Here is a 12,568-nt window from a genome sequence, read left to right on the forward strand (position 1 = left end):
CCGTGAAATCAAACAGATTACCGTTCGCCCCGAGTTGCGTAGCATCGCAACACGGCGTTTGTTCAGAGTCCGGAAAGAGCCGGCGGTGACGTGACTCGCGCTCCACACAGCCTAGCGCAAAGAAAAGCAAAGCTGCCAGCGACAAACTGCCGCTACCAAGCTCAGTGCATTCACGGCTGAAACCCGCAGCTTGGCAAATGCCCGCACACTTCCCGCGACTACTGCGGCATGCCACCGACGACAAACATGCCAGATAACGCAACTTAGCAGGCCGGCGGCAACAGTTCTGAATACACCACCACCACCACGCCCGGCTGGCTCGTTCGGTGCTAGCAACAAATGGAATCAGGGAGAGTTTCCATTCCGACGCACCACGCTTGATTCGAGGCCGTGGTTCGCGTACGAGCTCGAAACTTGCCCGCACACCCCTTGGTTGCGCTCACAGGCCAGCGGTCAGGTGGCTCCGCCACCACGAACAACAAACACTGCGAGAGCACCGCCGCCGCAGCACGCGATCAGGAAGAACGGGCGGTAAATCCGCGGAAAGGAGAGAAAAGAACGGCCGACGGGGGGGAAACCGAAGCAGCACAACCTCCCCCTACACGGGCCGCCACTGCCAGCCAGCGCCTTGAGCGCGCGTGCCGTCGAAACGCGCTCGCGGCGGCGTGGTGGCCTAGAAGACGCGCGAGCCGCCAGGCAGGCGGACCAGCGCGAAAAACGGGCGGACCCGGAGGGATCTCGACGCTAGGCATAGCGCGCGACGACGGGCCAGCACTTGAGGCTGACGTGCGGGCGCACACGCTAGCTTTCTTTCGCTCGTTCCTTCTGAGGAAAGCACAGAAGGGCACACACACCTCGACACGCGCTGGCTTCCTGACCGCAGCGGCACCACCGTCGAGGGCGACGCAGCATCCAGCGGCGAAGAGGAGGCGCAGCAGGCACACAATCGTAGTCGTCTCCGCTGCTCCTCGAACACACTACCACAAAACAAGCACGGTCGAGGAAAAGCCTTCCACCGAGCAAAACGCGTATCCACAACCACCACAGCAGCACTGTTGTTTGCGGACGCAGTCGGTGCTTTTCGTTGTTGTCGCTGATTTTTCCCGGCTACTTCCACACACCGCTGCCGCCAAAGCCTGCTGCTGCTTCGCGAACCAGGCGTACGCGTGCGTACAGTGGTGAGAGGGCGAGTCCGAGTGGAGAGAAAGACCGTGGAGTTAGGCTTAGCACCCTCGCCTCCGCGCGCGCGGAGGGTGGAAAAGACACGCTTGACGGCTGCGCCGACAGATGGCGCTACCTGTTTTTTAGCCGGCCGTGAGCCCCGTTTCCGCGCGAGCGCTGGCACGAGCCAAGGCGGCGGTGGCCGCTAGCGTCGAGCCCCACGTCGAGCTAGCTGGCCGCGAAGGAAACACGGACGGCGGTAGCGAGAATCGAAAGTTGCTGCTACTTACGTTAGCGTGGAAAGAAATCCTTGGACGCAAGCGCGCGTGATCGTGGTGGCACAGCAAGAACAAACACACGCAGCACACACCGTGGCGATACCCCCCTCCCGAGAACTACCACAAGGCGTCGTCGGTGGTGCCTCCGGCAGACGAGGAAGAGGCAGCGGCCAATCGCGGCGCTCGTCGCAAGGCGGTCGCATTCTCCGCCAATTGTGGCGGGCGTAGCGAAAGCGTCGTCCACGCTTCACTCCCTTTTGGAGTGCCCCTCTCCCACCAACAGACGTCGCGGGGTGACATCGCGCAAGCCAGTGCCTACTACCGCACGCGCGCTTTAGCCTTTTGGAAAAAAGATAACTCGCGGAGCGTTCGAGAGGAGCGATGACGTGGGGGGGAGGGGGTGCTCGATTAAGCTGGCACGCAAGTCACCCGCGCGCTAAAATCGCGCTGTCGAACTGCACTTGACAGCGGCGCTCGCGACCAACGTCGTCGCGGCGCCACGGGCACGATGTCCGCGCTACGCTAGCAGAAGCCGGCCGGCGGGGAAGAGCGTCTAGGCGATGCCGCTGCGATGTGGACGAGTGGGAAGGTCGGTCGAGGGGAGAGGCGACGTCACACCGGTGGAGGGCGCGCCTTCGAAGCTAGCTTTCATTTGACTAATTAAGCGCAGGGCGCGTTCAATTAGGCCGCGAAGCGCGTTAGCGGGAGATCTATGTCGGTGTGCGGAGGAGTAGTGACGACCGTGGGGGGCGGGGGAGGGGGGGGGGGGGGTTGGAACAACAGGGCAAGCGCGAGAGGTCACGGGCCTTTCTGTGTTTCTTTTCTGCTCGCGTCGACTCTTTCCGTTTCAACGGTGTTTTGTTTCTTTTTTGCTCCACCGCTCTTCTTTGCCGCGGGCGTTTGTCAAATCAGTTCCCGTTGACAGGACACTTGTTGCGCGGAGGCAGAGCGTAATGTCGTTCACGTTCTGTTTCGCTTGCTCCGAGGCAGCCGCCATCCAAAAGAAGGTTCCGCTACGTAATTGAATGAAACGAGCGCGTAATACAATAGATATTATGAGACAACTGCAAGCAGTGCTAAAACAGAGGCCAGTATAGGTTGTGCATCTTGCTTAGGGCCCGCTATAGGACGCTATAACACTTCGGACGAAGGCGAGAACAGACTCGCAGAAACGATGCACGAAATTTACAAACGAGGCAGATATTTCGCGTGCGATCAAGTACCAGGGTACTTCTATAGCACTTTCTCCAGGAAGAAAAGTATCACAGTTATATCTATCAAACTATCACGAATAAGAAGTATCCAGTAGCATAAGCATGCCCCTTCTCCAGGGAAGTATCCAAGATTTCACCTATCAAACTACCAAGAATAAGTATCCAGTAGCGAAAGTATCAAAAGACTGACAGTATATATCCATTGAAAACGCATAAAAGAAAAAAATGGCGGTTCTTGCACAAACGAGGAGTAAATAGGGTGCCATTTACACAACGATTAGACACCCTGGTATGATTTTCAACTGGGCTCCACACAATAAGTATCCAGAAACAGGTCAGCTCTTTTATGCAGGGAAGCCAGAAGTTTTTCGTAGGGCACGTTGAACTTTTTTTCTCTGTATCCGTTTTGTACACACACACAAACACTGTACTCGCGGAGTAAAGGCCCGCTTGGCAGCATACGACGTATCTTCCCAGTCGCCAGCCCGCATCTACACACAGGATGGACAAAGCATCACGTAGAGTCACAGTGCACGCACCCGTTGAAGCTTCGTCAGCCGAGAATCACGAATTTTGTGCGAAATCAACGTTGGCGTTTGTGTGCGAATGAAGTGGGTGTGAAATATTTTTGAAAAAAAGAAGTGCCGTGTAAATCGATATTCTTGAGGATTATAAACTGCCTTCCAAAAATCGATACTCCACAGGTAAAGAACTGGAGAACTGCGGTATTAAGAGACAAGTAATGCATATGAAAAACACTTCTAAAACTTGCGACAGGAATATTTTAGAGACACTACGGATCGACATGTGACAAATGAAGATATTTCTGTTCCAATGCAAGTGCCGTTATACCGGATGTTTCACCTAATGGACGGTATGCAATTTTTAAAAATAGCCTTTTTTGTAAGAAGAAAGCTTTTTCCGGTGTAGCATTCATTGTCAGCGGTGTAAACCTCATCAGTGTGCAGCTAACACGTGCTAACTTGTAGGCTGTTTAACAAATACTGAGTCGTGAACTTTTCAACTATATTTCAACTAGTGCGGTATTTGGAGTGTATTTGCGACGTCGAATATTATACCATATTTTGCGAAACCTGTTCATGTAAATTCGGCATTTTATTGGGCCTTAAATATAATTATTGTGATTATAGAAAACGAAAGGCGCGGTAACTATGGCTCTCTTTTAGGAGGACACCTCAACCACGCCGTGGACGTCGCAGTAGAGTAGGGAGAGAGAGAAGTGCCCTAGTTGAGGGCTTCGGTATAATTTCGACCACCTGAGGATACTTAACATTCGCTGACATCGCACAGTACACTAGCCGCATTTTGCGTCTTACCTTCATCAAAATGTTGCCGCCGCAGTCGGGTTCGCACCCTGGTGCACCGGTTAAGAAGTCCAGCGCCTTAACCACTGAGCCACTGCAGGGGGACTGCGTTGAACAGCCCTTTCTTAACCTGCCAAGAAAGTTAGCTAGAAGCGCAGCCTTCAAAAAGTACCAATCAAACGAACGATTGCAGCTTACTGAGCTTACTTTGGCAAAAAATTCCCGTTGCGTTAACTGGATGTTTATTTTTCCACTACAGCAAACCACTTATGTGGATATCACTGAAAGAATGCGCAAAAAGTACAGTGTAGTGTTAAAAAGTTTTGCGACGCACTCCATCAATTTATTGCAACAATATTAGAATACTGAAGCAGAATTGACATCTGAGCTAGTTGGTTTTTCATTTTCAAAAATTATATAAAGCGCACTTAGGACAACACACAAGGTTTTGTGTGTTTCTCGAATAAACGCGCAGTTGCGAGTAAGCGCTTGTGTTGTTTGGTCTCCCTTGTCTGTTGCCCTAAGTGCGCTTTATATAAATTTTGAAAATATTAGAAAAATATGCAAATCTTCTAGAAAAAAAATTATATATACAAAGTATACAAACAAGCTTTATGCGCGTTATCAAAATTGCGGTGTCACTGTAAGTTGACTCCTGCACATGTTATGCATCCGCAGCTTTCGACTCCTTTTTCTTTTCTTTTTTTCAAGCTGACGCAGGTGAATGCGTAACATTTTCGAGAGTGATATGCGCACGCAGGCACGCAGCATCCCCCTGCATGTCTTCCCGGTCTCGCGGCCCAGGAAAATTCCAATCGGCGGGAAACAGGCCGCCGCACGTGCAACTGACGCAGGCGGGACAGGGTGTGGGCGCAAATATTGCGCGCGCCCTCGCCCAGGCGGCACTAATCTAGTACACTACAGTGGCACTGACCCTTTCAAAGGATGTCCCTGCCCTCCACGGAGGGGGGGGGGGGGGGGGCGCATAGAGGCACCCTAGCACATGCAGCCCGTCCGCTTCACACGCTGCACGCGTCCTGTGGTCACGAGAACGTCGAGTGACCATGGTGATTTACAATACACATTCCTTGCACGGCTGCTGTTGTCCGGCCGTTCACGCTGAACCCCATATTCGCCGAACAGGCTGCCGGCCTTTGGTGAAGCTGTAGCTGCTATCCCTGGTACGGCAGTAGACGAGCTTGCAGTCGGAGACACGAAGAACGGAGGGGCCCGCCACGTGCTGGAGATGCTGACGCCACGTGGTCTGTGCGTGTTTGGTTTAATGGGGTTTAACGTCCCAAAGCGACTATGAGGGACGCCGTAGTGAAGGGCTCCGGGAATTTCGACCACCTGGGGTTCTTTTACGTGCACTGACATCGCACAGTACACGGGCCTCTGGAATTTCGCCTCCGTCGAAATTCGACCGCCGCGGCCGGGATCGAACCCGCGTCTTTCGGGCCGGCAGCCGAGCGCCATAACCACTCAGCCACCGCGGCGGCTCTGTACGTATTTGCCACGCGGTCGTAGCGTCGTGGAATGCACGTAATGGCCGTGCCGTTAAGCATCACAGAACACACGCATAAGCCGACAGCTGCTACTCCTGTTGCTGGAAACGGGTGGCTAGTGAAAAAAATTCATAGAGAGAAAAAAACAAAAAAACTAGCGCACAAAACGGAACAAAGAAGCTGAACTCACGACTGACCTTTATTGAGAGAAATGCACAGAAGGAGCACGTATAGCGCAGCACGTCTTCTTTGTGTTCTCCATAGCCCATACAGCTGTCTCTCCGATAAATTAAGTGCTGAGGGTAGAAACACCCCGTGCTGAGCACAAGTGTTCCAAAATGCGCTCCAAATGGCACAAACACCTTTCTGCACGTCCCCTCATCTATTTCATTTCATCTCTCCATTCTGCCTGCTATCCTTTACTTCCGCTGCCCCAGCTCAGGTGCTTACCGTAGCGATGGCAGATGCCCCGACTAACAAAGATCTTTTCCTTCCTTTTTATTATTTTAAATAAGTCACTACTGCGTACGCGCGCACTGAGGATGCACAGGGGCGCTTGTAATAAGCATTAATGTGCTAATATATAATTAGCACAGTGCACGCACAAGTCAGCATGTCAGAAGCTAATTTGCTGACATGTGCAGCTGACTACAAGCACAAAAGCACATATCGAGAGCAGGAACCGTGATACCAGACGGGAGCAACATACCACACAAAGAAGCATGCACACGAGCGCCGGCTGTTGATAGACCGCCTTTGTTGTCTGCGGCACAGTTCACCTCCAAGCATCCAGCGCAAGCGTCGAAAAGTAAAGCGCTTCCCTGCTGCTGTCGAAGTGGGTTTCAGTTTTAGGTACAATCGGCGCCGGCCAATCGAAGGCACACAGCTACAGTTAGAGGCTTGACTGTAGAAAGATAGATACATACATAGATAATTATTAGCCTCCCCTTTGTGTCGCGGTGGCGTCAAGTGTCACCTATCCATTAATTGCTACCGTGCTCAATATCTTCCCATTAACTACCAATTTTATTCCCATTTCTAAACTGTACTCTCCTGACCTTCTCCACCAGTCCTCTATTCGTCTATAAATATAAATAATTGGTTTTTCGGGAAAGGAAATGGCGGAGTATCTGTCTCATTCCATAAATATGTTCACACCCGTCCTTCGTTGTTACCTCTGGCATCACCTTTCCGCTCTTCACAACGCTTACACAATCAACTCAGCTTCAACCGGATATATGGGAAGACCCTGTCGTTTAATTCCTCTGCATTACCTAGAGCAATAAAACTCTGGAATGATCTTCCTGACAACATAATCTCTTTCATTGATCCTGGTGAGTTTAAAAAACATCTATGTATACATTTATTGCCATAGTGATGTTCGAAATGTACAACAGTTTCATTTGTTCTTTACGTTGTTTCGTGTCTGATGTTATTTTAACTCGGTTTTGTATAAATTTCGTGTTCCTTTCTTGTATTTGACTTGTACCGCGTTCTTGCACCGATATTATGGTTTTTTTTTTTTCATCTGTATGTACATCTGTATTTGCCCCCCTCACCCAATGCTCTTCGGGGCCTGTAAGGTACTAATAAATAATAATAATAATAATAATAATAATAATAATAATAATAATAATAATAATAATAATAATAATAATAATAATAATAATAATAATAATAATAATAATATATCTATTCATCTGTTGTTTATATGTTCTGAAAATCGAGCATGTCCTGTCTACTTCGAAACCCTAGTGTAGGCTTAGGGGATTCCTGCAGCGGCATCGGCGCTGAGGGTCGGAGGGTCTCACACTAGATACGAATATGTTCTATTCTTTCCCTGTCTTAGATGCAGCAACAGCAAACGTCCTCCATGGTGTCAATTTTTTTACCGGTAACACTTCGTCCGCGAGCCCTTAGCCACGGCCTCGGAAAGCAAACCACTCCCTTTTGGAATTGTAAAAAAAGTTACAGTTGCTAGGTTAGGGCGGCTCGACGCGCCCCCAACCCCCGCCCAGGGGCACGCGCATCGAGGCACCCTTGCTAGAGCTAGAGAGCATACTTGCTAGTGCTTACAGCTGACAGCCACGCGGTGCGCACGTTTGTTTCGGTGCTATTCCGATTACGCGTGGTGACCGCGGCCGGACGAACGAACGACTGCGAGAGCGCCGTGGCTACGACAAGTAGGTGAGTTCTTTCCTTTAATATTTTTATAGTTTAGATTTAGGCTAGTTTTAGATCTAGGCTAGTCAGGTGAAGTGCTCGCCAAAGAGCAAGTTAGTGACCTAACGGCCGGGTCTTTTCCGGTCGGCAGCTTTAGATCTGTAGTGCTCATTTGTGAGTCAACTAGTTCAGACCGGTAGTTATTCGTTTTTTTTTTTTTAGGTGATCGGCTTTTGTGGTAGGCAGGATTTTACTTGAGCACATGCTTGCGGGTGGCTTTTTCAGCCTGTAGATATTATATTGTAGAAATTTGTGGTAGCAATAATCGAGTGCTGGTTAAATGGCCAAGCGACTGAAGGTTAAATGCAGGGAGTGTGAGGCGTCGGTGAATTTGAAGGAAACGCGGTTCGAATCTGTAGAGGAGGCCGAAGGCGCGGATTTTATGTACAAATGCTGCGTATTAAGTGCACGCCTGGACAGGGCTGACGAAGCGAACGCCAGCCTAGCGTTACGTATGGATGTTCTAGAAAGAGAGCTACAGGTAGAGAGGGCAGCGAAGCGCAAACTTCAAGAACAGCTTAGTCAAGTGTTGGAGGCAAAAATGGCTGACACCGCCAAGCGAAGCCACATTGTCCGACATTCCAGCGCCAGCCACGTGGATGGGGCCTGTGCTGGCATGGACAGCGATAAGGAAGTAGGGCAGGCAGGTTCAGACAGGAACAGCTACGCACACGTGGCAGCTAGGAAGTCTGGAGGCGATGAAGAGGAGGGGAACAAGCAAAACCCCCAGGAATGAGGTCACAGTGACTGATAAGAGGCAGCGTAAACTGGAAGTTAGCAGGTGCTTATCGGTGGTGACTCAAATATGAGCAGGTGCAAGAGAACTATAATGAAGCGTGTAAAGAGTGATAAGCGGGTAGCAGTCGGGGCCTTCCCAGGCAGGACAATGGACGCAGTACTGAGAGAGACAAAAAACTAACTTTCTGTGAATGTTGCAGAGTGCAATTTGTTAGTGGTAGCGGCGGTGCTAATTAATGTCCTGAATGGTGAAGCCGCAACAGTAGTAGAAAGATCAGCGGAAGGATGTAACGGGCATATGTACACGGAAAAGCACGAACAGTCTCTCATAGCAAAAGGGCGAAGAGATGCCGGGATAATGAAACATAGGGCATTGTGGGGGTACAACAGGTATGAAGTCCTCAGAGGTATTTGGAACGGAATAATGGTGCCGGGGCTTACTTTCGGGAATGCGGTTCTATGCTTAAGGGCTGCAGTTCAGTCGCGATTAGAAGTAAATCAGAGAACTGTCGGAAGATTAGCAATAGGTGCCCACGGGAAGACCACAAACGAGGCAGTACAGGGGGATATGGGCTGGGCAACGTTCGAAGCACGGGAAGCTCGGAGTAAAGTACTATACGAAGAACGCCTGAGGAAATTGGACCATAACAGGTGGGCAGCTATGGTATTTAAATGCCTATACAGAAAGAGCGTTGACTCACACTGGCGGAAAAGAACTAGAAAGCTGGCCAGTAAGTTTGCCAGAGACGAGGAAGGAGAAAGAAAGAGCATTAAACGACAGGTTAAAAACGCCGAAGGTAAAAATTGGCTAGATTCAATGGAAAAGAAGCAAAGTGTAGAACTATATCGATACTGGAAAAGGCAGATCAGGAAGGAAACGTTTTATGATAGCTCAAGAGGCAGAGCCCTACTATTTGAAGGTAGATCAGGGTGTCTTAGAACGCGCAGCTACAAAAAGAAATTTAACGAAGACGATGACACATGTGCTGTGTGTGGTAAATATGTAGAAACAATAGAACACCTCATACTAAAATGTGATGGTATCCATCCCATTGTCGATGCAGGCACAGTCACTCTTCCTGAGGCCCTAGGGTTTAGAGATAACAATAGTCGTGTAAATAAATCTGCGGTCGAAATGAGAAAAAAGCGATTGGATGATTGGTGGTTCAAAAGCAGAGGTGACATAAGTTTAAAAGTGTAGGAAGACATATTTTAAAGAAAATGGCGAATTTTATTAACAACTTACAGCACAGCGAAACAAAAATAAAGAAAAAAACTGAGCATGGTGGCAACACCTTCCCCCCTCCCTCCCTTCCTTCTCCCTTTCCTTCCTTCCGTCCGTCCGTCCGTCCATCCATCCATCCATCCATCCATCCATCCATCCATCCATCCATCCATCCATCCATCCATCCATTTATCCATCCATCCATCCATCCATCCATCCATCCATCCATCCATCCATCCATCCATCCATCCATCCATCCATCCATCCATCCATCCATCCATCCATCCATCCATCCATCCATCCATCCATCCATCCATCCATCCATCCATCCAAATTACGCTATTTTTTAAAAATACGTTTTGCTACACTTTTAACCTTATGTCACCTCTCTGCTTTTGAACCACCAATCATCCAATGGTTTTTTTTTCTAATTTCGACCGCAGATTTATTTACATGACTATTGTTATCTCTAAACCCTAGGGTCTCAGGAAGAGTGACTGTGCCTGCATCGACATCGGGATGGATACCATCGCATTTTAGAATGAGGTATGTGTTCTATTGTTTCTACACATTTACCACGCACAGCACACGTGTCATCTTCTTCGTTAAATTTCTTTTTGTAGCTGCGCGTTCTAAGACACCCTGACCTATCTTCAAATAGTACGTCTCTGCCTCTTGAGTTATCATAGAACGCTTCCTTCCCGATCTGCCTTTCCCAGCATCGATACAGTTCTGCACTATGCTTCTTTTCAATTGAATCTATCCAATTTCTACCTTCCGCGTTTCGGGCGCAGTTCGCGCGCAGCGCCAGTAGCGGCGTAGTCCCAACACGCGCGTGTCACTTGTGCACACGCGTGCGGTGTGTTCGCCGCGGCGAGCCCCCCGCGCGACTGCGTGGCGGCAGCGGCGGCCTTGGCTGCCAGCCATCGAACAATGGAAGGACACGCCGCGGTCGCCCGCTGGATGGAGAGCGATGGGGGCTGCCTCCCCGTCTATGCTCGAGACTGCGGGCAAGAGCTGTTGCGCACTGCCGCACGCTGCCGGCGTGCGAATACAGACGCGAGCGGCATGAAAGGGAACACGCACTTCGCATTAGGAACACAAAACAAATGCTTCCGCATCGAACTTGGAAGAGACGCTCAATGAAGATGTGTACCCTGACACGCATGAGAAAAGGAGGAATTATTTTTATTCAAACATTCGAGAAATGAACTCTCATTGCATGGTAAAAATGTCCCTCCTCTTTCGTGCTGTTCCGTGCTTGAGCATCCGGTTTTTATGCGGGAGGTGCGGGGTTCGATCTTCAATGTCGCCGGGTGTACCCACCGCTTTTGTCGGGTGGTGAAATGCATGTACTGGAAAATGGCTCTCTGACCTCTCTTAGTGCAGGTAAAAGAATATGTTCGCCATACGGGGACTCCGGGAATTTTTTCTGAGAGGTGGGGGGGGGGGGGGGGGGGGGGGGGCAAGTCTTGGAGTTTATTTGCTATTTATTGATAGCTCATATACAAAATAAATTTTACATTCCCTTATTATTTTTCAGTGTTCAAAGGTTGATGCAAAATGTCACGTTGCGGTGACGAGAACTGAAATGACTCGACGGCAGCGATAGCCTCAAGCGTGCTCGGCGGTCATCGAACTGAATGCCTGCAGTTATTGGCCGCGTTCAATTTAAAGCTGCCAAGGAACCATCGAGATAAAGAACCACAAGCGACAATCTGGAAAAATGTGTAAGCATTTGCACGTGGCCACGACAAATGGAGATAACTCTGGTCGCATGTAGCGTTACAAAGCAAAATGATAAAGCCTCGTGCCGGCGGTTTTGAGCGCGATCAAACAGTGCAAAGGTTCACGGTAATATAGAATGAATTGAAATGAGAAGCTTTATGCACAAGGAGTGATACATTGCATTTAAAAAAAGTTTATGCATAGTTTGCTTAAATTCTGCTAATCATGACCATGCAAACGGGTCAGACAGTCGACTTCAGTTGGGAGATGACTGGTTTAGGTTACTCATATACGAAATGCTTTACAACTGGCTACGAAGCCAAGTAGCTCAGCTCCACTGTGCTATGGGCACCGTGCAGGAACCCAGGTGGCAGCACTCTCGGCGAACAGGCAGCGCCGCCGGAGCAAATCCGTTGGGAGAGTCGCGGCCGCCTGGGTCGGGCGAGCGCCTAGTTTGGGGCGGCCGTCGGAAGGTTTTCGGGATTGTTGCAGCAAGGTGGCGGCGATTTGGGCTAGTTGGAGTGACACAGCGATGGATAAACAGTGCGGGAACATGAATACACCAGACAGAGACACAAGGACGAGCCCTGGCTTTATGCTGGGCGTTTATTTCCAAGTACGAGAAACAGAGCAGACGGCACAAGGATAAATGTGCCCAAGAATAAGGAGAAAAACACAACAAAACAAAGGGGAGGGGATAAGAAAATACGATGAAATAAGAAGTAGAAAAATAGACAATAAGATCTGTGGCAGCCCCCACGTGTGGTACAGCGCAACGCAAAGCCAGCCACGAGCACGTCGACCGAACGGGACGGCCGGAGGGAGATTGTTGTGTGAGGTGGGGACGAACTTAGGCGAAAGCTCTGAAAGCGAAAAGAACGCTGCCAAGAAGGTGCCCCTGGAGGAGGAAGGAAAAGGTGAGGAAGAAGAAAAGGAATGAACGGACGGGGGGCTGGAACGGAGAAGTGGAAACAAAATACGAGAAGCTGACGAAAGGTTTGAAAATTCGCGTACGTCGGCCGGCTAGGTTCATATATAGAGACATCTCCCAGTCTGTGCGAATAATTGAGGTAACTCACGTAGTAGACAGGCAGAATTATTTTCAGGGGTTTCAATTGTCTCTCCGGTGGGGCACATTCCTCTTCTCCTGATGACAGAACAGTCCTTAAAG

The 12,568-nt window shown here is 49.7% G+C and overlaps 1 protein-coding gene across 6 annotated transcripts in view; it reads right to left on the reverse strand.

Moving 5' to 3' along the window:
* Positions 1 to 12,568, reverse strand: part of LOC144132753 (uncharacterized) — a 344,373-nt gene that overhangs the window by 101,761 nt on the left and 230,044 nt on the right. For 2 of the 6 annotated variants that reach the window (XM_077665392.1, XM_077665387.1), the window contains exon 1: positions 1,452 to 1,594. The exons of 1 other annotated variant lie outside the window; for it this stretch is intronic. The gene's annotated coding sequence lies outside the window, so the exon portion shown is untranslated. Of the gene's footprint in view, positions 1 to 854; positions 1,595 to 12,568 lie in introns of those variants that run through there. 3 more of the 6 variants (XM_077665393.1, XM_077665389.1, XM_077665394.1) reach the window with 3 other exon arrangements.

Source organism: Amblyomma americanum, chromosome 5 (assembly GCF_052857255.1).
Source record: "Amblyomma americanum isolate KBUSLIRL-KWMA chromosome 5, ASM5285725v1, whole genome shotgun sequence".
Classification (NCBI taxonomy): Eukaryota; Metazoa; Arthropoda; class Arachnida; order Ixodida; family Ixodidae; genus Amblyomma; species Amblyomma americanum.